At 44.0% G+C, this 25,950-nt stretch overlaps 1 protein-coding gene across 1 annotated transcript in view; it reads left to right on the forward strand.

Moving 5' to 3' along the window:
- Positions 1-3,309: 3,309 nt before the first annotated feature.
- The window catches only part of dab1a (DAB adaptor protein 1a), a 133,987-nt gene continuing 111,346 nt past the window's right edge, over positions 3,310-25,950 (forward strand). The window contains exon 1 of the mRNA XM_071406269.1: positions 3,310-3,332. The gene's annotated coding sequence lies outside the window, so the exon portion shown is untranslated. The remainder of the gene's footprint in view (positions 3,333-25,950) is intronic.

Here is a 25,950-nt window from a genome sequence, read left to right on the forward strand (position 1 = left end):
ACCAGTTTGTTACCAGGTTGTTGCCAGGTTGTTGCTAGGTTGTTACCAGGTTGCTACCAGGCTGCTACCAGGTTGGTACCAGGTTGTTAACAGTTTGTTGCCAGGTTGTTACCAGTTTGTTACCAGGTTGTTACCAGGTTGTTACCAGGTTGTTACCAGTTTGTTACCAGTTTGTTACCAGGTTGTTACCAGGTTGTTGCCAGGTTGTTGCCAGTTTGTTACCAGGTTGTTACCAGGTTGTTACCAGGTTGTTGCCAGGTTGTTACCAGCTTGCTACCAGGCTGCTACCAGTTTGTTACCAGGCTGTTGCCAGTTTGTTACCAGGTTGTTGCCAGGTTGTTGCCAGGTTGTTACTAGGTTGTTGCCAGGTTGTTGCCAGTTTGTTACCAGGTTGTTGCCAGGTTGTTACCAGGTTGCTACCAGGTTGTTGCCAGGTTGTTACCAGTTTGTTACCAGGTTGTTACCAGGTTGTTGCCAGGTTGTTACCAGGCTGTTACCAGGTTGTTGGCAGGTTGTTGCCAGGTTGTTGCCAGGTTGTTGCCAGGTTGTTGCTAGGTTGTTACCAGGTTGTTGCCAGTTTGTTACCAGGTTGTTGCCAGGTTGTTGCCAGGTTGCTACCAGGTTGTTGCCAGGTTGTTACCAGTTTGTTACCAGGTTGTTACCAGGTTGTTGCCAGGTTGTTACCAGGCTGTTACCAGGTTGTTGCCAGGTTGTTGCCAGGTTGTTGCCAGGTTGTTGCCAGGTTGTTGCTAGGTTGTTACCAGGCTGTTACCAGGTTGTTGCCAGGTTGTTGCCAGGTTGTTGCCAGGTTGTTACTAGGTTGTTACTAGGTTGTTGCCAGGTTGTTGCCAGGTTGTTGCCAGGTTGTTACTAGGTTGCTACCAGGCTATTACCAACTCCTTGGATTTAGCCTCTGTAACCTTCATCCCTCCCTCTCACTAACTCACCCCACATCTCAGCCCTGCGTCACTCCCCCATCCTGGGTATCCCCTCTCCCTGATTCACCTCCTTCCCATCCAACCATCCATGTACAATCTCCCCTATACTCCTTCAGTCCCCTCTACACACCATCCACCCCCCCTACCCCACGGGCCCTCTCATTCATATTCTCTCTATCACTCTTTTTCTAGTCTCTTTATTTCTCTCATTCTGGTCTCTCTTTCTCTCCCTCTGGTCTCTCTTTCTATCCCTCTGGTCTCTCTTTCTCCCCCTCTGGTCTCTCTTTCTCTCCCTCTGGTCTCTCTTTCTCTCCCTCTGGTCTCTCTCTCGTTTCTCTACCTCTGGTCTCTCTCTTTCTCTTCATCTGGTTTCTCTGTCTTTCTCTCGCTTTAGTCACTCTTTCTCTCCCTCTGGTCTCTCTTTCTATCCCTCTGGTCTCTCTTTCTCTCCCTCTGGTCTCTTTCTATCCCTCTGGTCTCTCTTTCTCTCCCTCTGGTCTCTCTCTCGTTTCTCTACCTCTGGTCTCTCTCTTTCTCTTCATCTGGTTTCTCTGTCTTTCTCTCGCTTTAGTCACTCTTTCTCTCCCTCTGGTCTCTCTTTCTCTACCTCTGGTCTCTCTTTCTCTCCCTCTGGTCTCTCTTTCTATCCCTCTGGTCTCTCTTTCTCTCCCTCTGGTCTCTCTCTCGTTTCTCTACCTCTGGTCTCTCTCTTTCTCTTCATCTGGTTTCTCTGTCTTTCTCTCGCTTTAGTCACTCTTTCTCTCCCTCTGGTCTCTCTCTCGTTTCTCTACCTCTGGTCTCTCTCTTTCTCTTCATCTGGTTTCTCTGTCTTTCTCTCGCTTTAGTCACTCTTTCTCTCCCTCTGGTCTCTCTCTCGTTTCTCTACCTCTGGTCTCTCTCTTTCTCTTCATCTGGTTTCTCTGTCTTTCTCTCGCTTTAGTCACTCTTTCTCTCCCTCTGGTCTCTCTCTCGTTTCTCTCCCTCTGGTCTCTCTTTCTCTCCCTCTGGTCTCTCTTTCTATCCCTCTGGTCTCTCTTTCTCTCCCTCTGGCCTCTCTCTCGTTTCTCTACCTCTGGTCTCTCTCTTTCTCTTCATCTGGTTTCTCTGTCTTTCTCTCGCTTTAGTCACTCTTTCTCTCCCTCTGGTCTCTCTTTCTATCCCTCTGGTCTCTCTTTCTATCCCTCTGGTCTCTCTCTCGTTTCTCTACCTCTGGTCTCTCTCTTTCTCTTCATCTGGTTTCTCTGTCTTTCTCTCGCTTTAGTCTCTCTTTCTCTCCCTCTGGTCTCTCTTTCTATCCCTCTGGTCTCTCTTTCTCTCCCTCTGGTCTCTCTCTCGTTTCTCTACCTCTGGTCTCTCTCTTTCTCTTCATCTGGTTTCTCTGTCTTTCTCTCGCTTTAGTCACTCTTTCTCTCCCTCTGGTCTCTCTCTCGTTTCTCTACCTCTGGTCTCTCTCTTTCTCTTCATCTGGTTTCTCTGTCTTTCTCTCGCTTTAGTCACTCTTTCTCTCCCTCTGGTCTCTCTCTCGTTTCTCTACCTCTGGTCTCTCTCTTTCTCTTCATCTGGTTTCTCTGTCTTTCTCTCGCTTTAGTCACTCTTTCTCTCCCTCTGGTCTCTCTCTCGTTTCTCTACCTCTGGTCTCTCTTTCTCTCCCTCTGGTCTCTCTTTCTATCCCTCTGGTCTCTCTTTCTCTCCCTCTGGTCTCTCTCTCGTTTCTCTACCTCTGGTCTCTCTCTTTCTCTTCATCTGGTTTCTCTGTCTTTCTCTCGCTTTAGTCACTCTTTCAGGCCCTCAGATGTTTCTGTTTCTTTGCCAGCAGTGTGTGTCAGGTGAGGAAGAGAGATATGTGATTTTTCTCTAATCAAACTGATCATATCTTTTTTCAGTCTTCAGGCTTTATTATCTGATCTACGGCATCTTCCTCGATGTGCTAGATGCAAATGGATTCTCCAGACACCATGAGGGAGAGAGAGGGAGCGAAAGAGAGAGAGAGAATCTCTGCCAAATAACTGCCTTTCTTTTCATAGACTATTTAAAATCCTTTTACCTTCAACCAAAACTCTGCCCTTATGTCTATCTTTTCATAGGCTATTTAAAATCCTTTTACCTTCAACCAAAACCCTGCCCTTATGTCTATCTTTTCATAGGCTATTTAAAATCCTTTTACCTTCAACCAAAATCTCTCTCTCTCTCTCTCTCTCTCTCTCTCTCTCTCTCTCTCTCTCTCTCTCTCTCTCTCTCTCTCTCTCTCTCTCTCTCTTCCCTCTTTTATCCTCACAGAGATATGAGGCTTTGAACTCCCTGAAGGAAGAGGAAAACGAGGGGAAATCAAACAGCCGTGTCCGCACGCCCTCAGCCGCTTGTTAGAGCCGATTGGTGTCTGTACGCATTTGTCAGGTCAGACTGTGTGTGTGTGTGTGTGTGTGTATGTGTGTGTGTATGTGTGTGTGTGTGTGTGTGTGTGTGTGTGTGTGTGTGTGTGTGTGTGTGTGTGTGTGTGTGTGTGTGTGTGTGTGTGTGTGTGTGTGTGTGTGTGTGTGTGTGTGTGTGTGTGTGTGTGTGTGTGTGTGTGTGGACATGTATGGAGGGGGGATCACAGCTAATTTAAGGCACTAAACTAAACTAACACAAATGTTTTGCCAAACAGCCTCCAGCTACAGTCATGAACGATTAAAGAGGAGCAGAAAGATCTAAGACACACACACACGCACGCACGCACGCACACACACACACACACACACACACACACACACACACACACACACACACACACACACACACACACACACTGGCGTTTAAAGCAGTCTGTCAGAATTCTTCCACCAGGAGAAAGATAACATCTTAGAGACACAGCCGTGCTGTACTTGTGCCTTATTTAGGTTAACAGTGAAATGATCAGTTGTAAGTGGTTTGTACTGCAGTGTAATGACTATCATTAATTGCTGTTTGGTTTGTTTTCAACCTTAAATCTCCTATTGTGTTTTAACATGGCTGATATGACAGACTGCATCTATATACATTAGTTCAACTCATTATAACAGGGTTTCATCTAGGCGTTCAATGCATGGTGTCTTTGGTTCTGTCCAGTTCTGACCCTGGTGAGTGTGTGTGTGTGTGTGTGTGTGTGTGTGTGTGTGTGTGTGTGTGTGTGTGTGTGTGTGTGTGTGTGTGTGTGTGTGTGTGTGTGTGTGTGTGTGTGTGTGTGTGTGTGTGTGTGTGTGTGTGTGTGTGTGTGCGTGCGTGCGTGCGTGTGTGTGTGTGTGTGTGTGTACACTGTCTCCACTATTACACTGGGGACCCCAGTGCCTGAGAGCATTTGATCCCTCACTGTTTGTTTTTTCGAGGCGGGCAATATGTGGACGGCCGTAGAGTGAGAGGGGTCCTAAGGGTTCTGGTGACCTACCATTTAGAAGATTTGCTCTGCTCTCTGACATTTATCCGTGTGTGTGTGTGGACAGCCAGGAAAACACACGGTTTGTCCATCGCCCCGACAAAGTGCATCCGATCACCTTGAGTCAACACGCTAATACTGCGGGGTTAGCCGGCAAATCCCTACGCTTTTAGAGAGAGAAGGAGAGAGCCGGAGAGAGAGAGATGGTAAAGAGGAGAGAGCCACAGGCACCATACCTTAGGGGAGAAACACAGAGAGCGATGGCGAGAGGGAGGAAGAGAGAGGGAGATAGTGAAAGTGCTCTGAGGAGAGACATGATGGCAAACTGTGAACCCTCCTTTATTGATGTGAGAGATTTGGAGCGATGTCAGATGTGCCTTTCCTCTTCGCTTCACCCTCCTCCTCCTCCTCCTCCTCCTCCTCCTCCTCAGGATCACATCACAGACTCCCCAGGGACCCATTCACAGCCACAGAGAGCTCCTAACAGTAGATCCTCACACAGAGTCTTTCCCTTTTATATCCCCAAACGAAATGAGGTTTAGACAAGGCTCAATGGGTTGAGAGGGGAAACTGTGTATTATATTGCCCAGTTGATCTGAAAGAGATTGAAGTCCTACGGTTACACCAGTTCTATAGAGGTGTACTGCAGCTACGGTGAAGTGTTTCTCCCTATTGGAGCTGTGAGTCTGAAAGGATCGCACACAAGTTCATGGCAGGATAGGCTTTAGTGCTCCACTCAAGCACACAGTGTGTCTCCTATTCCGTATGTGTGGTACTGTATAGAACCATGCTACAGTAGCTGCTGTTAAATGGATGTGTCTGTCTATAGGCGCAGTGATTATCGGGACTCTGTGAAAGGCCTGTAGAACAGCTGTCAGTGGGAGGGAAGACGGGAGGGAAGAAGGGAGGGGAGGGAAAGATGGAAATAGAGAGAGAGAGAGAGCCCGCTCCCAACCCAATCGAAAGCCTGTCTCTCTGACAGCCAGCCTCCCCCTCCTCGGTCTCCTACCCACTCAACTCCTCCTATCTCCACTCTCACCTCTCCTTCCCTCTCCACTCCTTCTCTGTCTCTGTCTCTCCCTGGCTCCTTGGTCCCTGAAGCCTCTCAGAAGGAGCGATAAAGAGACGGGGAGTATTGTTTCAACTCAGTGGTCTGATCACAGAGCTGGTTATAACTTTAACACACAGAGACGTCTACTGTCCGTCTTTACTACCTGTCTATGCAGGACAGGACAGAAGTAGCCGCAAATACCTTTGTATTCATAAACCTTAACAAAACTTTGGTAATAATAGATCATGTACTTCCTCCTTATTTTTGACGACAATACCGCCAATTAAGTCATTTCTAGTATGACCATCTAGTGAATATCCTCCTATAGCAGACTAGCTTACAGTATATAGCACCAGAGAGTCACAGGGGGATCCCTTGTGAGGACGCCAGGGTCAACTATAGCACGTTAGCTGATGTATTCATTTCACTTACATTGTGGCATGTTACAAATACACACAGTCACACAATGATTCACTAAACAGCAGGCACTCTGTTACTGACACAATGATTCACTAAACAGCAGGCACTCTGTTACTGACACAATGATTCACTAAACAGCAGGCACTCTGTTACTGACACAATGATTCACTAAACACCAGGCACTCTGTTACTGACACAATGATTCACTAAACACCAGGCACTCTGTTACTGACACAATGATTCACTAAACAGCAGGCACTCTGTTACTGACACAATGATTCACTAAACAGCAGGCACTCTGTTACTGACACAATGATTCACTAAACAGCAGGCACTCTGTTACTGACACAATGGCTTAAAACTTTATGGATGTGAACACATATTGTTGTCTTCACACACACACACACACACACGCACACACACACACACACACACACACACACACACACACACACACACACACACACACACACACACACACACACACACACACACACACACACACACACACACACACACACACACACACACACACACACACACACACACACACACACACACACACACACACACACACACACACACACACACACACACACACACACACACACACACACACACACACACACACACACACACACACACACACACACCTACACACAGGGGACACAGTAACACGTTACATATGTGTGGGATAAATCGATCATTGCGCGTGGTGCCCAGTCAGATTACTTCTGTGTTCTAATTGGCCACTGAGGAGTCTGCTGGTGTAGACTGTGGAGGGAGACTACTGCTGGAGATACGATCTCTACGCTTCGCAGACCGGCACACAAACACACACACACAGTTATTACAGCAGACCTTAATGAAATGTTCAGTGGGTCAGAATGTTGAGATTTTTGTTATCTGGCGACGACTAATGATAAATAAAACATTATTCGATTGTTGTGGAAAATAGAGAAACTTAAACTAAGGATCTGGTGTTGCCAGCTGTTCCTGAATTAGCTCTAATATTAATAATCTGTCTTCCATTTGGGTTCACTTCAGCAGGAGTGTTTTGATACTCCACACTGGCCTGTCTTTTTACTGTTACTAAGCTTTTGTTTAATCCTCTCTGTCTTGTAGAACCGGGAGTGGTGCAGTTTAACCATACAGCTTGGTGAAAACTGTACTGTACAATCATCTCTCTCGCGCTCTCTCTCTCTTTCTCTCTCTCTCTCCCTCTCTCTCTCTGAGAAATGTTCTAGTAATCTATAATTGAAATATAGTCTGAAATTATTTCCTCTAAAATGTTGAATTCATTGGTGTAAAACTGGTCGGGGACATTAGCATATTTTTTTATTTAATGTCTTGAGTAACTAACTTGTCACTTCCTATATTTTGTGGTTAATGAATTAATGATGTGTTTGCCCTTGATGTGTCATCGTGTAGCAATATGTTTATTCATGTTTTCATTAGAGGCTTTTATATTATATTAAAGGGTGCTGTGACCAGGCTGATCTGACTGCCTTAAGCTGCCAGTCACATCAGAGTGTTTCAACCCGCTGCCTGTGTACCTCAGCTAGTGTACAGGATTACTTCAATTATACATCAATGTGTGTGTGTGTGTTTAGTCTATTCTACATCATTTACATACTTCCTTTTGAGAAAACATCCCATTTTTTATATATTTTTAGTTCCCCATTTAGCTTTTGCAGAAGCAGCTTCTCTTCCTGGGGTCCACAAAAAACACAAAACACTGCAAAACATGGATATGCTAGACAAGGACAGTCACACTAAACAAATAATGTGTGTGTAGGAGTGTGTCTGTCACGATCGTCTTAAGGATTGGACCAAGGTGCAGCGTGGTAGGCGTACATTTTCTTTTATTTAAATGAACACCGAACAAAAACAACAAAATACTGAACGAAACGTGAAGCTACTGGTGTGCACAAAGGCAACTAACTTTAGACAAGATCCCACAAAACACAAAGGGGAAATGGCTGCCTAAATATGATCCCCAATCAGAGACAACGATAAACAGCTGTCTCTGATTGGGAAGCATACCAGGCTAACATAAACCATTAATCACCTAGATGACCCACCCTAGTCACTATCACGCCCCAACCAACATAGAGAATAAACAGCTTTCTAATGTCAGGGCGTGACAGTGTGTAACTGTGTGTGTGTGTGTGTGTGTGTGTGTGTGTGTGTGTGTGTGTGTGTGTGTGTGTGTGTGTGTGTGTGTGTGTGTGTGTGTGTGTGTGTGTGTGTGTGTGTGTGTGTGTGTGTGTGTGTGTGCGCGCGTCCCCTCACAGTTTCTATCGTTCCATTAGTTTTATAAAGGTAATTTTGCTATTGGAGATGGAAAGGAGTTCCATGCGATCATGTTCATCTCTCAACGAGTAAACCCACAACAAGGAAATACTGTCTTGCATGTTGTTGATGGTAGTTTTGGAGTTAAGGGCAAGTTGTGCTACTCTGTTTTAAGCCAGCTGCTGCTTTGCTAGTTCTTTCTGTGCAGCACTTGACCATATTACTGGACAGTAATCAAGATGGGACAAAACCAGAGCCTGAGCTTTGGGTGCTGGGTGCTGACATGTAGAGTGTGGAATCATCCGCATGCATAGTCATTCTAGCTTCTTGTAAGACCAGTGGCAAATAATTTGTAAAAATAGATAAGGCTATCGGCCCAAGGCAACTGCCCTGAGGGACACCGCACTGTACATATCTGATGTTAGAGAAGCTTCCATTGAAGAACACTCTCTGGGTTCTATTTGATAAATAACTCTCCAAAAATGTGATGGCGGGTGATGTAAATAATAATTGATTGAATTTATATAGTGCTTTTCAACCAACTGAGGTACTCAAAAGGCTTTACATGGAAACTCACCTCATCCACCATCAACTTGTAGCACCTACCTGGCTGATGCACGGTGACCATTTTTGTGCCAGAACGTTCACCACACATCAGCTATCAGGTGGAGAGGTGAGGAATGATATATGCCATTTAGGAATGAAGGGGATGACTAGGTGGCCAGGTTGGGAATTTAGCCATGACACCGGGGTTAACACCCTTCTTCTTAATGTAAGTGTCATGGGATTTGTAATGACCACAGAGAGTCAGGACACCCGTTTAATGTCCGATACAAAAGACGGCCCCCTTACGCAGGGCAATGTCCCGTTCACTGCCCTGGGGAATTGGGATCTACTTAGACCAGAGGGAAGAGTGCCCCCATTGGCCCTCCATCACCACTTCCAGCAGCATCTGGTCTCCCATCCAGGACCAACCCTACTTAGCTTCAGAGGTAAGCCAGCAGTGGGATGAAGGGTGGTATAGCTATAGTAAGCCAGCAGTGGGATGAAGGGTGGTATAGGTATAGTAAGCCAGCAGTGGGATGAAGGGTGGTATAGGTATAGTAAGCCAGCAGTGGGATGAAGGGTGGTATAGGTATAGTAAGCCAGCAGTGGGATGAAGGGTGGTATAGGTATAGTAAGCCAGCAGTGGGATGAAGGGTGGTATAGGTATAGTAAGCCAGCAGTGGGATGAAGGGTGGTATAGGTATAGTAAGCCAGCAGTGGGATGAAGGGTGGTATAGGTATAGTAAGCCAGCAGTGGGATGAAGGGTGGTATAGGTATAGTAAGCCAGCAGTGGGATGAAGGGTGGTATAGGTATAGTAATCCAGCAGAGGGATGAAGGGTGGTATAGGTATAGTAAGCCAGCAGTGGGATGAAGGGTGGTATAGGTATAGTAAGCCAGCAGTGGGATGAAGGGTGGTATAGGTATAGTAATCCAGCAGTGGGATGAAGGGTGGTATAGGTATAGTAAGCCAGCAGTGAGATGAAGGGTGGTATAGGTATAGTAAGCCAGCAGTGGGATGAAGGGTGGTATAGGTATAGTAAGCCAGCAGTGGGATGAAGGGTGGTATAGGTATAGTAAGCCAGCAGTGGGATGAAGGGTGGTATAGCTATAGTAAGCCAGCAGTGGGATGAAGGATGGTATAGGTATAGTAAGCCAGCAGTGGGATGAAGGGTGGTATAGGTATAGTAAGCCAGCAGTGGGATGAAGGGTGTTATAGGTATAGTAAGCCAGCAGTGGGATGAAGGGTGGTATAGGTATAGTAAGCCAGCAGTGGGATGAAGGGTGGTATAGCTATAGTAAGCCAGCAGTGGGATGAAGGGTGGTATAGGTATAGTAAGCCAGCAGTGGGATGAAGCTTTAACTTCCTGACTGATGTCTTGAGATGTTGCTTCAATATAATTCACATAATTTCCGTTCCTCATGATGCCATCTATTTTGTGAAGTGCACCAGTCCCTCATGCAGCAAAGCACCCCCACAACATGATGCTGCCACCCCCGTGCTTCACGGTTGGGATGGTGTTCTTCCGCTTGCAAACCTCCCCCCTTTTCCTCCAAACAAAACGATGGTCATTATGGCCAAACAGTTCTATTTTTGTTTCATCAAACCAGAGGACATTTCTCCAAAAAGTATGATCTTTGTCCCCATGTACAGTTGCAAACTGTAGTCTGGCTTTTTTTTATGGCGGTTTTGGAGCAGTGGCTTCTACCTTGCTGAGCAGCCTTTCAGGTTATGTCGATACAGGACTCGTTTTACTGTGGATATAGATATTTTTGTACCTGTTTCCTCCAGCATCTTCACAAGGTCCTTTGCTGTTGTTCTGGGATTGATATGCACTTTTCGCACCAAAGTACGTTCAATCTCTAGGAGACAGAAAGTGTCTCCTTCGTGAGCGGCATGACAGCTGCGTGGGCCCATGGTGTTTATACTTGCGTACTATTGTTTGTACAGATGAACGTGGTACCTTCAGGCGTTTGGAAATTGCTCCCAAGGATGAACCAGACTTGTTGAGTTCTACAATTTTCTTCAGACGTCTTGGCTGATTTCTTTTGATTTTCCCATGATGGCAAGCAAAGCGGCACTGAGTTTGAAGGTAGGCCTTGAAATACATCCACAGGTACACCTCCAATTGACTCAAATGATGTCAATTAGCCTATCAGAAGCTTCTAAAGCCGTGACATAATTTTCTGGAATTTTACAAGCTGTTTAAAGGCACAGTCAACTTAGTGTATGTAAACTTCTGACACACTGGAATTGTGATACAGTGAATTATATGTGAAATAATCTGTCTGTAAACAATTGTTGGGAAATGACTTGTGTCATGCACAAAGTAGATGTCCTAACCGACTTTCTAAAACTATAGTTTGTTAACAAGAAATTTGTGGAGTGGTTGAAAAACGAGTTTTAATGACTCCTACGTGTATGTAAACTTCCCACTTCAACTGTACCTACTGTATATGTGTGTGTATTTGTGTGATGTTGGGTTGAAGCTACTGACCCTACGGCTCTCCCATTCCTCCCAGGATTTTTGGAGGGAGGGTGGACAATGAGCCTCGTGTAGGAGATGTTAGCAATGTTCCCATGCTCTCTGGCAGCTTTCATAGCTGGGATAAGTTCTTTCCACCTCTGGCGCACAGTTTCAGATGTTGGTTCCTCCCAAGGTCTTGGCTCGCTCCAGAACAGCCAGATTTTCCTTAAACCTCAGGAACTTGACCACTATCGGCCTGGGTCTGTCACCTGGGCCAGTTGCATGTTTTTCAGACCTGTGGGCACGCTCCACCTCAATCTTCATACGATCCATCAGCAGCTTTTCACTGATAATTTTTCATCATTTCTCCTCGGCCCAGTTCTCATGTGAAGACTCTGGTATGTCATCCACAACAATGTTATTCTTTTTTTAATTTTTTTTTATTTCACCTTTATTTAACCAGGTAGGCTAGTTGAGAACAAGTTCTCATTTGCAACTGCGACCTGGCCAAGATAAAGCATAGCAGTGTGAACAGACAACACAGAGTTACACATGGAGTAAACAATAAACAAGTCAATAACATGGTAGAAAAAAAGAGAATCTATATACAATGTGTGCAAAAGGCATGAGGTAGGCAATAAATCGAATAATTACAATTTAGCAGATTAACACTGGAGTGATAAATCATCAGATGATCATGTGCAAGAAGAGATACTGGTACTGGTGTGCAAAAGAGCAGAAAAGTAAATAAATAAAAGCAGTATGGGGGGTGAGGTAGGTAAATTGGGTGGGTAGTTTACAGATGGACTATGTACAGCTGCAGCGATCGGTTAGCTGCTCGGATAGCAGATTTTTAAAGTTGTTGAGGGAGATAAAAGTCTCCAACTTCAGAGATTTTTGCAATTCGTTCCAGTCGCAGGCAGCAGAGAACTGGAAGGAAAGGCGTCCAAATGAGGTTTTAGCTTTAGGGATGATCAGTGAGATACACCTGCTGGAGCGCGTGCTGCGGGTGGGTGTAGCCATCGTGACCAGTGAACTGAGATAAGGCGGCACTTTACCTAGCATAGCCTTGTAGATGACCTGGAGCCAGTGGGTCTGACGACGAACATGTAGCGAGGGCCAGCCGACTAGGGCATACAGGTCGCAGTGGTGGGTCGTATAAGGTGCTTTAGTAACAAAACGAATGGCACTGTGATAAACTGCATCCAGTTTGCTGAGTAGAGTGTTGGAAGCTATTTTGTAGATGACATCGCCGAAGTCGAGGATCGGCAGGATAGTCAGTTTTACTAGGGTAAGTTTGGCGGCGTGAGTGAAGGAGGCTTTGTTGCGGAATAGAAAGCCGATTCTTGATTTGATTTTGGATTGGAGATGTTTGATATGAGTCTGGAAGGAGAGTTTGCAGTCTAGCCAGACACCTAGGTACTTATAGATGTCCACATATTCTAGGTCGGAACCGTCCAGGGTGGTGATGCTAGTCGGGCGTGCGGGTGCAGGCAGCGAACGGTTGAAAAGCATGCATTTGGTTTTACTAGCGTTTAAGAGCAGTTGGAGGCCACGGAAGGAGTGTTGTATGGCATTGAAGCTCGTTTGGAGGTTAGATAGCACAGTGTCCAAGGAAGGGCCAGAAGTATATAGAATGGTGTCGTCTGCGTAGAGGTGGATCAGGGAATCGCCCGCAGCAAGAGCAACATCATTGATGTATACAGAGAAAAGAGTCGGCCCGAGAATTGAACCCTGTGGTACCCCCATAGAGACTGCCAGAGGACCGGACAACATGCCCTCCGATTTGACACACTGAACTCTGTCTGCAAAGTAGTTGGTGAACCAGGCAAGGCAGTCATTAGAAAAACCGAGGCTACTGAGTCTGCCGATAAGAATATGGTGATTGACAGAGTCGAAAGCCTTGGCCAGGTCGATGAAGACGGCTGCACAGTAATGTCTTTTATCGATGGCGGTTATGATGTCGTTTAGTACCTTGAGCGTGGCTGAGGTGCACCCGTGACCGGCTCGGAAACCGGATTGCACAGCGGAGAAGGTACGGTGGGATTCGAGATGGTCAGTGATCTGTTTGTTGACTTGGCTTTCGAAGACCTTAGATAGGCAGGGCAGGATGGATATAGGTCTGTAACAGTTTGGGTCCAGGGTGTCTCCCCCTTTGAAGAGGGGGGATGACCGCGGCAGCTTTCCAATCCTTGGGGATCTCAGATGATACGAAGGAGAGGTTGAACAGGCTGGTAATAGGGGGTGCGACAATGGCGGCGGACAGTTTCAGAAATAGGGGGTCCAGATTGTCAAGCCCAGCTGATTTGTATGGGTCCAGGTTTTCCAGCTCTTTCAGAACATCTGCTATCTGGATTTGGGTAAAGGAGAAGCTGGGGAGGCTTGGGCGAGTAGCAGCGGGGGGGGCGGGGCTGTTGGCCAAGGTTGGAGTCGCCAGGAAGAAGGCATGGCCAGCCATTGAGAAATGCTTGTTGAAGTCTTCGATTATCACGGATTTATCGGTGGTGACCGTGTTACCTAGCCTCAGTGCAGTGGGCAGCTGGGAGGAGGTGCTCTTGTTCTCCATGGACTTTACAGTATCCCAGAACTTTTTGGAGTTAGAGCTACAGGATGCGAATTTCTGCTTGAAAAAGCTGGCCTTTGCTTTCCTGACTGACTGCGTGTATTGGTTCCTGACTTCCCTGAACAGTTGCATATCGCGGGGGCTCTTCGATGCTATTGCAGTTCGCCACAGGATGTTTTTGTGCTGGTCGAGGGCAGTCAGGTCTGGAGTGAACCAAGGGCTATATCTGTTCTTGGTTCTGCATTTTTTGAACGGAGCATGCTTGTCTAATATGGTGTTCATTCTGCCTGGATTGTCCCTCTAGATCAGGAATGGACAACTTTGATGGGGTTGGGGCCACAAAAAATCTTAACTCATCATGAGGGGCTACGTACCCACATCCATACCCCCCTCCCCCAAGGTGGGGGGCAGGGATAGACATAATGTGGAGATAAAAATAGTTTAAAAAAAACTGCAATACTACACATTTTGCCGTGGGGCGTAGAGAAAATGTTGCCGTTTTAAAGCACGTTTCTACACAGTTTTTCGTAAGGCGGAGAGAAGTTTGAGCAATTTTAGAACTAATTTAATGTAATTCTACTAATTTTGCCATAGGGTGGAAAGAAGATTTGCAGTTTTTAATAGGATATCTGAGTGAGAGTAACTAACAAAATCAATGGGGGCCCCCTGGTCGGTTATTTGACATTGAATAGGCCTACTACAAGTTTAGATAGCTGGCTGCTCCACTAACTTACCAATCTAAATGTGTTAATAATGATTGACAGATGGTGCTGATGTCATCTCCAGAGGACTTCCAGTTTGTTGTTGTCTTGCTGCAAGTCTCTTTCAGGACATCCAACTCTCCCTGGGAGAACTGCAAACTGTTCTTAAGGTGCTGGACCTCTCTGGTCAGATCGTTCATTCTTGTGTTGGTTGAGTCCAAAGCTCTTAGGACCCTCGTTCATTTAAAAGATCCTTCACCTGTGATCGAGAAACACTGCCCTCTCTATTACTCCTAACTTAAGCTGTGGATGCCATGGTAGCAACGTAGGCTAACGCTGGTAATCCACGCAGTTCCAGACAGGGCTGGTCGCAGGGCAGATTTAAACAGCAACAAACAATAATCCACAGTCCCAGCCACAAAGCTGTGATCCAGCTGTCAAGGAAATCTTGCTAACCTGATAGCTAGCTAGCAGCTAGGCCCTTCAAACTTTTGGTTGGCAGGATCCCTGGACAGATATACTGCAGCGGTCCCAGCAACTGAGGCTAACAGCGTCGTGGGATCCAAATAAAAAAGGTAGCTAGTAACCAAACTTTTTTGGTAGAACACTTTTTCAGAGACTTTCAAAAACTCCATGGCATTCTTTTGACCAATCACACCTTAGAGAGACATTGGCCTTGGTGGAGCAGCTGGCCGAGGGACGTGCATGTATGATCGGATATGGGTTGTTTGTGTTGATTATTTGTCTCCTGTCACACACAGACATGCACACACAGACATGCACACACAGACATGCACACACAGACATGCACACACAGACATGCACACACAGACATGCACACACAGACATGCACACACAGAGGGTCTCCCATTAGAAGTGGGCGGGGCTTTGGAGTTGCCTCCAGCTGATCAATATCCTGTGGTCAGAAATCAATCAGGATCAATAAACGTCTCTGCAGGGGAAACACTGGCACGATTAAACTAACGCTACTGGCTACTGGAGAGAAAATGCTGACTGAGGGAGAGATGGAGGGGGAAGAGAGGAGGAGAAGAAAGGAGATGAGGGGAGAGGAGGTGTGAGGGGCAGGCTGGGGTCAATTAGTATTCATAAATGAGAAATGAATGTGTGGCTGCAGTCTAATAACAATTAGACTACTAGATCATCTAATCACATAGCCTGGTCAGTGTAACTGGAGCAATGGCCTGTACAGTCCTGTCACCAGGGTTACATCCCAGCCCTAATGGTTATTATAGCAGGCCTTTATTAAATGTTATCCTGGTCCCTCAATAGACAAATAACATCTGATTCTATCTGCGGACACTTAGCAGAGGGAGGGAAGGAGGGAAAGAGGGAGGGCCACGGTGAGAGAGAAAATTTGAAAAATAATGAAGGAGAATGAATGTGAGAGATATGATGTGAATATTGAAATCATATTCATTTCCGGAAAAGACAGGTCTCCACACCTCCATACCATCATATAGCATGTCATACCTGGCATTGCCGTAACACGCCTTTAGCACCATTAGCCTAGCGCACGCACGCAGCACGCACGCACACACACACACACACACACCTCTTCTGTAGGCTGGACGTCTGTATGCTAAACGTCCTTGTTCATCTCTGAAGAGAAAATAATTTGACTCTCCTCCCCACCACCACCCAAACACACACACACACTCTGCATATTCTGCACTAGCTAGGCAGAGCGTTTCTAATGCCATTATTTCAAAGCGTGGTCAGTGACCCCTCTAAAGAGCCGCCCTACTGAGTGTGTATACTCACAGCCTAAATAATGCAGTGACTGAGCTGCGTCTAGCCCACAGCGTGAATAAATAACTACACACACACACACACACACACACACACACACACACACACACACACACACACACACACACACACACACACACACACACACACATAAACAAGTAACTACACACAAACACTGCTCTCTACTAACTCTCCTTACAGTTAAATCAGCAGATAAATATTTCAGAGGTTGCTTACTTGATAACAGTTTAACTTATTTAAGATTTCATTACATTTCTACTAAAGAAAGACATACTTAGAGAGAGAAAGCCGTGAGGTTCTAAGTACTGTTTTCGTCAAACCAACAGGTTTTCAACAGTAGGTGAACATCCTCTCTCTCCAGTATTAGTAACAGAGTTACAGTATGTGAACATCCACTCTCTCCAGTATTAGTAACAGAGTTACAGTATGTGAACACCCACTCTCTCCAGTATTAGTAACAGAGTTACAGTATGTGAACACCCTCTCTCTCCAGTATTAGTAACAGAGTTACAGTAGGTGAACACCATCTCTCTCCAGTATTAGTAACAGAGTTACAGTAGGTGAACACCATCTCTCTCCAGTATTAGTAACAGAGTTACAGTAGGTGAACACCCTCTCTCTCCAGTATTAGTAACAGAGTTACAGTAGGTGAACACCCTCTCTCTCCAGTATTAGTAACAGAGTTACAGTAGGTGAACATCCTCTCTCTCCAGTATTAGTAACAGAGTTACAGTATGTGAACACCCTCTCTCTCCAGTATTAGTAACAGAGTTACAGTATGTGAACACCCTCTCTCTCCAGTATTAGTAACAGAGTTATAATGTGTGAACATCCTCTCTCTCCAGTATTAGTAACAGAGTTACAGTATGTGAACACCCTCTCTCTCCAGTATTAGTAACAGAGTTACAGTAGGTGAACACCCTCTCTCTCCAGTATTAGTAACAGAGTTACAGTAGGTGAACACCATCTCTCTCCAGTATTAGTAACAGAGTTACAGTAGGTGAACACCATCTCTCTCCAGTATTAGTAACAGAGTTACAGTAGGTGAACACCATCTCTCTCCAGTATTAGTAACAGAGTTACAGTAGGTGAACATCCTCTCTCTCCAGTATTAGTAACAGAGTTACAGTATGTGAACACCCTCTCTCTCCAGTATTAGTAACAGAGTTACAGTATGTGAACACCCTCTCTCTCCAGTATTAGTAACAGAGTTACAGTAGGTGAACATCCTCTCTCTCCAGTATTAGTAACAGAGTTACAGTATGTGAACACCCTCTCTCTCCAGTATTAGTAACAGAGTTACAGTAGGTGAACACCCTCTCTCTCCAGTATTAGTAACAGAGTTACAGTATGTGAACACCCTCTCTCTCCAGTATTAGTAACAGAGTTACAGTATGTGAACATCCTCTCTCTCCAGTATTAGTAACAGAGTTACAGTATGTGAACATCCTCTCTCTCCAGTATTAGTAACAGAGTTATAATGTGTGAACACCCTCTCTCTCCAGTATTAGTAACAGAGTTACAGTATGTGAACACCCTCTCTCTCCAGTATTAGTAACAGAGTTACAGTAGGTGAACATCCTCTCTCTCCAGTATTAGTAACAGAGTTACAGTATGTGAACACCCTCTCTCTCCAGTATTAGTAACAGAGTTACAGTAGGTGAACATCCTCTCTCTCCAGTATTAGTAACAGAGTTACAGTATGTGAACACCCTCTCTCTCCAGTATTAGTAACAGAGTTACAGTATGTGAACATCCTCTCTCTCCAGTATTAGTAACAGAGTTATAATGTGTGAACACCCTCTCTCTCCAGTATTAGTAACAGAGTTACAGTATGTGAACACCCTCTCTCTCCAGTATTAGTAACAGAGTTACAGTAGGTGAACATCCTCTCTCTCCAGTATTAGTAACAGAGTTACAGTATGTGAACACCCTCTCTCTCCAGTATTAGTAACAGAGTTACAGTAGGTGAACACCCTCTCTCTCCAGTATTAGTAACAGAGTTACAGTATGTGAACACCCTCTCTCTCCAGTATTAGTAACAGAGTTACAGTATGTGAACACCCTCTCTCTCCAGTATTAGTAACAGAGTTACAGTATGTGAACACCCTCTCTCTCCAGTATTAGTAACAGAGTTACAGTATGTGAACACCCTCTCTCTCCAGTATTAGTAACAGAGTTACAGTAGGTGAACACCCTCTCTCTCCAGTATTAGTAACAGAGTTACAGTAGGTGAACACCCTCTCTCTCCAGTATTAGTAACAGAGTTACAGTAGGTGAACACCATCTCTCTCCAGTATTAGTAACAGAGTTACAGTAGGTGAACATCCTCTCTCTCCAGTATTAGTAACAGAGTTACAGTATGTGAACACCCTCTCTCTCCAGTATTAGTAACAGAGTTACAGTATGTGAACACCCTCTCTCTCCAGTATTAGTAACAGAGTTACAGTAGGTGAACATCCTCTCTCTCCAGTATTAGTAACAGAGTTACAGTATGTGAACACCCTCTCTCTCCAGTATTAGTAACAGAGTTACAGTAGGTGAACACCCTCTCTCTCCAGTATTAGTAACAGAGTTACAGTATGTGAACACCCTCTCTCTCCAGTATTAGTAACAGAGTTACAGTATGTGAACATCCTCTCTCTCCAGTATTAGTAACAGAGTTACAGTATGTGAACATCCTCTCTCTCCAGTATTAGTAACAGAGTTATAATGTGTGAACACCCTCTCTCTCCAGTATTAGTAACAGAGTTACAGTATGTGAACACCCTCTCTCTCCAGTATTAGTAACAGAGTTACAGTAGGTGAACATCCTCTCTCTCCAGTATTAGTAACAGAGTTACAGTATGTGAACACCCTCTCTCTCCAGTATTAGTAACAGAGTTACAGTAGGTGAACATCCTCTCTCTCCAGTATTAGTAACAGAGTTACAGTATGTGAACACCCTCTCTCTCCAGTATTAGTAACAGAGTTACAGTATGTGAACATCCTCTCTCTCCAGTATTAGTAACAGAGTTATAATGTGTGAACACCCTCTCTCTCCAGTATTAGTAACAGAGTTACAGTATGTGAACACCCTCTCTCTCCAGTATTAGTAACAGAGTTACAGTAGGTGAACATCCTCTCTCTCCAGTATTAGTAACAGAGTTACAGTATGTGAACACCCTCTCTCTCCAGTATTAGTAACAGAGTTACAGTAGGTGAACACCCTCTCTCTCCAGTATTAGTAACAGAGTTACAGTATGTGAACACCCTCTCTCTCCAGTATTAGTAACAGAGTTACAGTATGTGAACACCCTCTCTCTCCAGTATTAGTAACAGAGTTACAGTATGTGAACACCCTCTCTCTCCAGTATTAGTAACAGAGTTACAGTATGTGAACACCCTCTCTCTCCAGTATTAGTAACAGAGTTACAGTAGGTGAACACCCTCTCTCTCCAGTATTAGTAACAGAGTTACAGTAGGTGAACATCCTCTCTCTCCAGTATTATTAACAGAGTTACAGTATGTGAACACCCTCTCTCTCCAGTATTAGTAACAGAGTTACAGTAGGTGAACACCCTCTCTCTCCAGTATTAGTAACAGAGTTACAGTAGGTGAACACCATCTCTCTCCAGTATTAGTAACAGAGTTACAGTATGTGAACACCCTCTCTCTCCAGTATTAGTAACAGAGTTACAATATGTGAACACCCACTCTCTCCAGTATTAGTAACAGAGTTACAGTATGTGAACACCCACTCTCTCCAGTATTAGTAACATAGTTACAGTATGTGAACACCCATTCTCTCCAGTATTAGTAACAGAGTTACAGTATGTGAACACCCTCTCTCTCCAGTATTAGTAACAGAGTTACAGTAGGTGAACACCATCTCTCTCCAGTATTAGTAACATAGTTACAGTAGGTGAACACCCACTCTCTCCAGTATTAGTAACAGAGTTACAGTAGGTGAACATCCTCTCTCTCCAGTATTAGTAACATAGTTACAGTAGGTGAACACCCTCTCTCTCCAGTATTAGTAACAGAGTTACAGTAGGTGAACATCCTCTCTCTCCAGTATTAGTAACAGAGTTACAGTAGGTGAACACCATCTCTCTCCAGTATTAGTAACAGAGTTACAGTAGGTGAACACCCTCTCTATCCAGTATTAGTAACAGAGTTACAGTATGTGAACACCCTCTCTCTCCAGTATTAGTAACAGAGTTACAGTATGTGAACACCCACTCTCTCCAGTATTAGTAACAGAGTTACAGTATGTGAACACCCACTCTCTCCAGTATTAGTAACAGAGTTACAGTATGTGAACACCCATTCTCTCCAGTATTAGTAACAGAGTTACAGTATGTGAACACCCTCTCTCTCCAGTATTAGTAACAGAGTTACAGTAGGTGAACACCATCTCTCTCCAGTATTAGTAACAGAGTTACAGTATGTGAACACCCTCTCTCTCCAGTATTAGTAACAGAGTTACAGTATGTGAACACCCTCTCTCTCCAGTATTAGTAACAGAGTTACAGTAGGTGAACATCCTCTCTCTCCAGTATTAGTAACAGAGTTACAGTATGTGAACACCCTCTCTCTCCAGTATTAGTAACAGAGTTACAGTAGGTGAACACCCTCTCTCTCCAGTATTAGTAACAGAGTTACAGTATGTGAACACCCTCTCTCTCCAGTATTAGTAACAGAGTTACAGTATGTGAACATCCTCTCTCTCCAGTATTAGTAACAGAGTTACAGTATGTGAACATCCTCTCTCTCCAGTATTAGTAACAGAGTTATAATGTGTGAACACCCTCTCTCTCCAGTATTAGTAACAGAGTTACAGTATGTGAACACCCTCTCTCTCCAGTATTAGTAACAGAGTTACAGTAGGTGAACATCCTCTCTCTCCAGTATTAGTAACAGAGTTACAGTATGTGAACACCCTCTCTCTCCAGTATTAGTAACAGAGTTACAGTAGGTGAACATCCTCTCTCTCCAGTATTAGTAACAGAGTTACAGTATGTGAACACCCTCTCTCTCCAGTATTAGTAACAGAGTTACAGTATGTGAACACCCTCTCTCTCCAGTATTAGTAACAGAGTTACAGTATGTGAACACCCTCTCTCTCCAGTATTAGTAACAGAGTTACAGTATGTGAACACCCTCTCTCTCCAGTATTAGTAACAGAGTTACAGTATGTGAACACCCTCTCTCTCCAGTATTAGTAACAGAGTTACAGTAGGTGAACACCCTCTCTCTCCAGTATTAGTAACAGAGTTACAGTAGGTGAACATCCTCTCTCTCCAGTATTATTAACAGAGTTACAGTATGTGAACACCCTCTCTCTCCAGTATTAGTAACAGAGTTACAGTATGTGAACACCCTCTCTCTCCAGTATTAGTAACAGAGTTACAGTAGGTGAACACCATCTCTCTCCAGTATTAGTAACAGAGTTACAGTATGTGAACACCCTCTCTCTCCAGTATTAGTAACAGAGTTACAATATGTGAACACCCACTCTCTCCAGTATTAGTAACAGAGCTACAGTATGTGAACACCCACTCTCTCCAGTATTAGTAACATAGTTACAGTATGTGAACACCCATTCTCTCCAGTATTAGTAACAGAGTTACAGTATGTGAACACCCTCTCTCTCCAGTATTAGTAACAGAGTTACAGTAGGTGAACACCATCTCTCTCCAGTATTAGTAACATAGTTACAGTAGGTGAACACCCACTCTCTCCAGTATTAGTAACAGAGTTACAGTAGGTGAACATCCTCTCTCTCCAGTATTAGTAACATAGTTACAGTAGGTGAACACCCTCTCTCTCCAGTATTAGTAACAGAGTTACAGTAGGTGAACATCCTCTCTCTCCAGTATTAGTAACAGAGTTACAGTAGGTGAACACCATCTCTCTCCAGTATTAGTAACAGAGTTACAGTAGGTGAACACCCTCTCTATCCAGTATTAGTAACAGAGTTACAGTATGTGAACACACTCTCTCTCCAGTATTAGTAACAGAGTTACAGTATGTGAACACCCACTCTCTCCAGTATTAGTAACAGAGTTACAGTATGTGAACACCCACTCTCTCCAGTATTAGTAACAGAGTTACAGTATGTGAACACCCATTCTCTCCAGTATTAGTAACAGAGTTACAGTATGTGAACACCCTCTCTCTCCAGTATTAGTAACAGAGTTACAGTAGGTGAACACCCACTCTCTCCAGTATTAGTAACAGAGTTACAGTATGTGAACACCCTCTCTCTCCAGTATTAGTAACAGAGTTACAGTATGTGAACACCCTCTCTCTCCAGTATTAGTAACAGAGTTACAGTATGTGAACACCCTCTCTCTCCAGTATTAGTAACAGAGTTACAGTATGTGAACACCCTCTCTCTCCAGTATTAGTAACAGAGTTACAGTAGGTGAACACCCTCTCTCTCCAGTATTAGTAACAGAGTTACAGTAGGTGAACATCCTCTCTCTCCAGTATTATTAACAGAGTTACAGTATGTGAACACCCTCTCTCTCCAGTATTAGTAACAGAGTTACAGTATGTGAACACCCTCTCTCTCCAGTATTAGTAACAGAGTTACAGTAGGTGAACACCATCTCTCTCCAGTATTAGTAACAGAGTTACAGTATGTGAACACCCTCTCTCTCCAGTATTAGTAACAGAGTTACAATATGTGAACACCCACTCTCTCCAGTATTAGTAACAGAGCTACAGTATGTGAACACCCACTCTCTCCAGTATTAGTAACATAGTTACAGTATGTGAACACCCATTCTCTCCAGTATTAGTAACAGAGTTACAGTATGTGAACACCCTCTCTCTCCAGTATTAGTAACAGAGTTACAGTAGGTGAACACCATCTCTCTCCAGTATTAGTAACATAGTTACAGTAGGTGAACACCCACTCTCTCCAGTATTAGTAACAGAGTTACAGTAGGTGAACATCCTCTCTCTCCAGTATTAGTAACATAGTTACAGTAGGTGAACACCCTCTCTCTCCAGTATTAGTAACAGAGTTACAGTAGGTGAACATCCTCTCTCTCCAGTATTAGTAACAGAGTTACAGTAGGTGAACACCATCTCTCTCCAGTATTAGTAACAGAGTTACAGTAGGTGAACACCCTCTCTATCCAGTATTAGTAACAGAGTTACAGTATGTGAACACACTCTCTCTCCAGTATTAGTAACAGAGTTACAGTATGTGAACACCCACTCTCTCCAGTATTAGTAACAGAGTTACAGTATGTGAACACCCACTCTCTCCAGTATTAGTAACAGAGTTACAGTATGTGAACACCCATTCTCTCCAGTATTAGTAACAGAGTTACAGTATGTGAACACCCTCTCTCTCCAGTATTAGTAACAGAGTTACAGTAGGTGAACACCCACTCTCTCCAGTATTAGTAACAGAGTTACAGTATGTGAACACCCTCTCTCTCCAGTATTAGTAACAGAGTTACAGTATGTGAACACCCTCTCTCTCCAGTATTAGTAACAGAGTTACAGTAGGTGAACATCCTCTCTCTCCAGTATTAGTAACAGAGTTACAGTATGTGAACACCCTCTCTCTCCAGTATTAGTAACAGAGTTACAGTATGTGAACACCCTCTCTCTCCAGTATTAGTAACAGAGTTACAGTAGGTGAACATCCTCTCTCTCCAGTATTAGTAACAGAGTTACAGTATGTGAACACCCTCTCTCTCCAGTATTAGTAACAGAGTTACAGTAGGTGAACACCCTCTCTCTCCAGTATTAGTAACAGAGTTACAGTATGTGAACACCCTCTCTCTCCAGTATTAGTAACAGAGTTACAGTATGTGAACATCCTCTCTCTCCAGTATTAGTAACAGAGTTACAGCATGTGTACATCCTCTCTCTCCAGTATTAGTAACAGAGTTATAATGTGTGAACACCCTCTCTCTCCAGTATTAGTAACAGAGTTACAGTATGTGAACACCCTCTCTCTCCAGTATTAGTAACAGAGTTACAGTAGGTGAACATCCTCTCTCTCCAGTATTAGTAACAGAGTTACAGTATGTGAACACCCTCTCTCTCCAGTATTAGTAACAGAGTTACAGTATGTGAACACCCTCTCTCTCCAGTATTAGTAACAGAGTTACAGTATGTGAACACCCTCTCTCTCCAGTATTAGTAACAGAGTTACAGTATGTGAACACCCTCTCTCTCCAGTATTAGTAACAGAGTTACAGTAGGTGAACACCATCTCTCTCCAGTATTAGTAACAGAGTTACAGTATGTGAACACCCTCTCTCTCCAGTATTAGTAACAGAGTTACAATATGTGAACACCCACTCTCTCCAGTATTAGTAACAGAGTTACAGTATGTGAACACCCACTCTCTCCAGTATTAGTAACAGAGTTACAGTATGTGAACACCCATTCTCTCCAGTATTAGTAACAGAGTTACAGTATGTGAACACCCTCTCTCTCCAGTATTAGTAACAGAGTTACAGTAGGTGAACACCATCTCTCTCCAGTATTAGTAACATAGTTACAGTAGGTGAACACCCACTCTCTCCAGTATTAGTAACAGAGTTACAGTAGGTGAACATCCTCTCTCTCCAGTATTAGTAACATAGTTACAGTAGGTGAACACCCTCTCTCTCCAGTATTAGTAACAGAGTTACAGTAGGTGAACATCCTCTCTCTCCAGTATTAGTAACAGAGTTACAGTAGGTGAACACCATCTCTCTCCAGTATTAGTAACAGAGTTACAGTAGGTGAACACCCTCTCTATCCAGTATTAGTAACAGAGTTACAGTATGTGAACACCCTCTCTCTCCACTATTAGTAACAGAGTTACAGTATGTGAACACCCACTCTCTCCAGTATTAGTAACAGAGTTACAGTATGTGAACACCCACTCTCTCCAGTATTAGTAACAAAGTTACAGTATGTGAACACCCATTCTCTCCAGTATTAGTAACAGAGTTACAGTATGTGAACACCCTCTCTCTCCAGTATTAGTAACAGAGTTACAGTAGGTGAACACCCACTCTCTCCAGTATTAGTAACAGAGTTACAGTATGTGAACACCCACTCTCTCCAGTATTAGTAACAGAGTTACAGTATGTGAACACCCACTCTCTCCAGTATTAGTAACATAGTTACAGTATGTGAACACCCACTCTCTCCAGTATTAGTAACAGTTACAGTAAGTGAACACCCTCTCTCTCCAGTATTAGTAACAGAGTTACAGTATGTGAACACCCACTCTCTCCAGTATTAGTAACAGTTACAGTAAGTGAACACCCTCTCTCTCCAGTATTAGTAACAGAGTTACAGTATGTGAACACCCTCTCTCTCCAGTATTAGTAACATAGTTACAGTATGTGAACACCATCTCTCTCCAGTATTAGTAACATAGTTACAGTATGTGAACACCCACTCTCTCCAGTATTAGTAACATAGTTACAGTAGGTGAACATCCTCTCTCTCCAGTATTAGTAACATAGTTACAGTAGGTGAACACCCTCTCTCTCCAGTATTAGTAACATAGTTACAGTATGTGAACACCCTCTCTCTCCAGTATTAGTAACATAGTTACAGTAGGTGAACACCCTCTCTATCCAGTATTAGTAACAGAGTTACAGTATGAGAACACCCTCTCTCTCCAGTATTAGTAACAGAGTTACAGTATGTGAACACCCACTCTCTCCAGTATTAGTAACAGAGTTACAGTATGTGAACATCCTCTCTCTCCAGTATTAGTAACAGAGTTACAGTATGTGAACACCCTCTCTCTCCAGTATTAGTAACAGAGTTA

This window comes from Salvelinus alpinus, chromosome 6 (assembly GCF_045679555.1).
Source record: "Salvelinus alpinus chromosome 6, SLU_Salpinus.1, whole genome shotgun sequence".
NCBI lineage: Eukaryota > Metazoa > Chordata > Actinopteri > Salmoniformes > Salmonidae > Salvelinus > Salvelinus alpinus.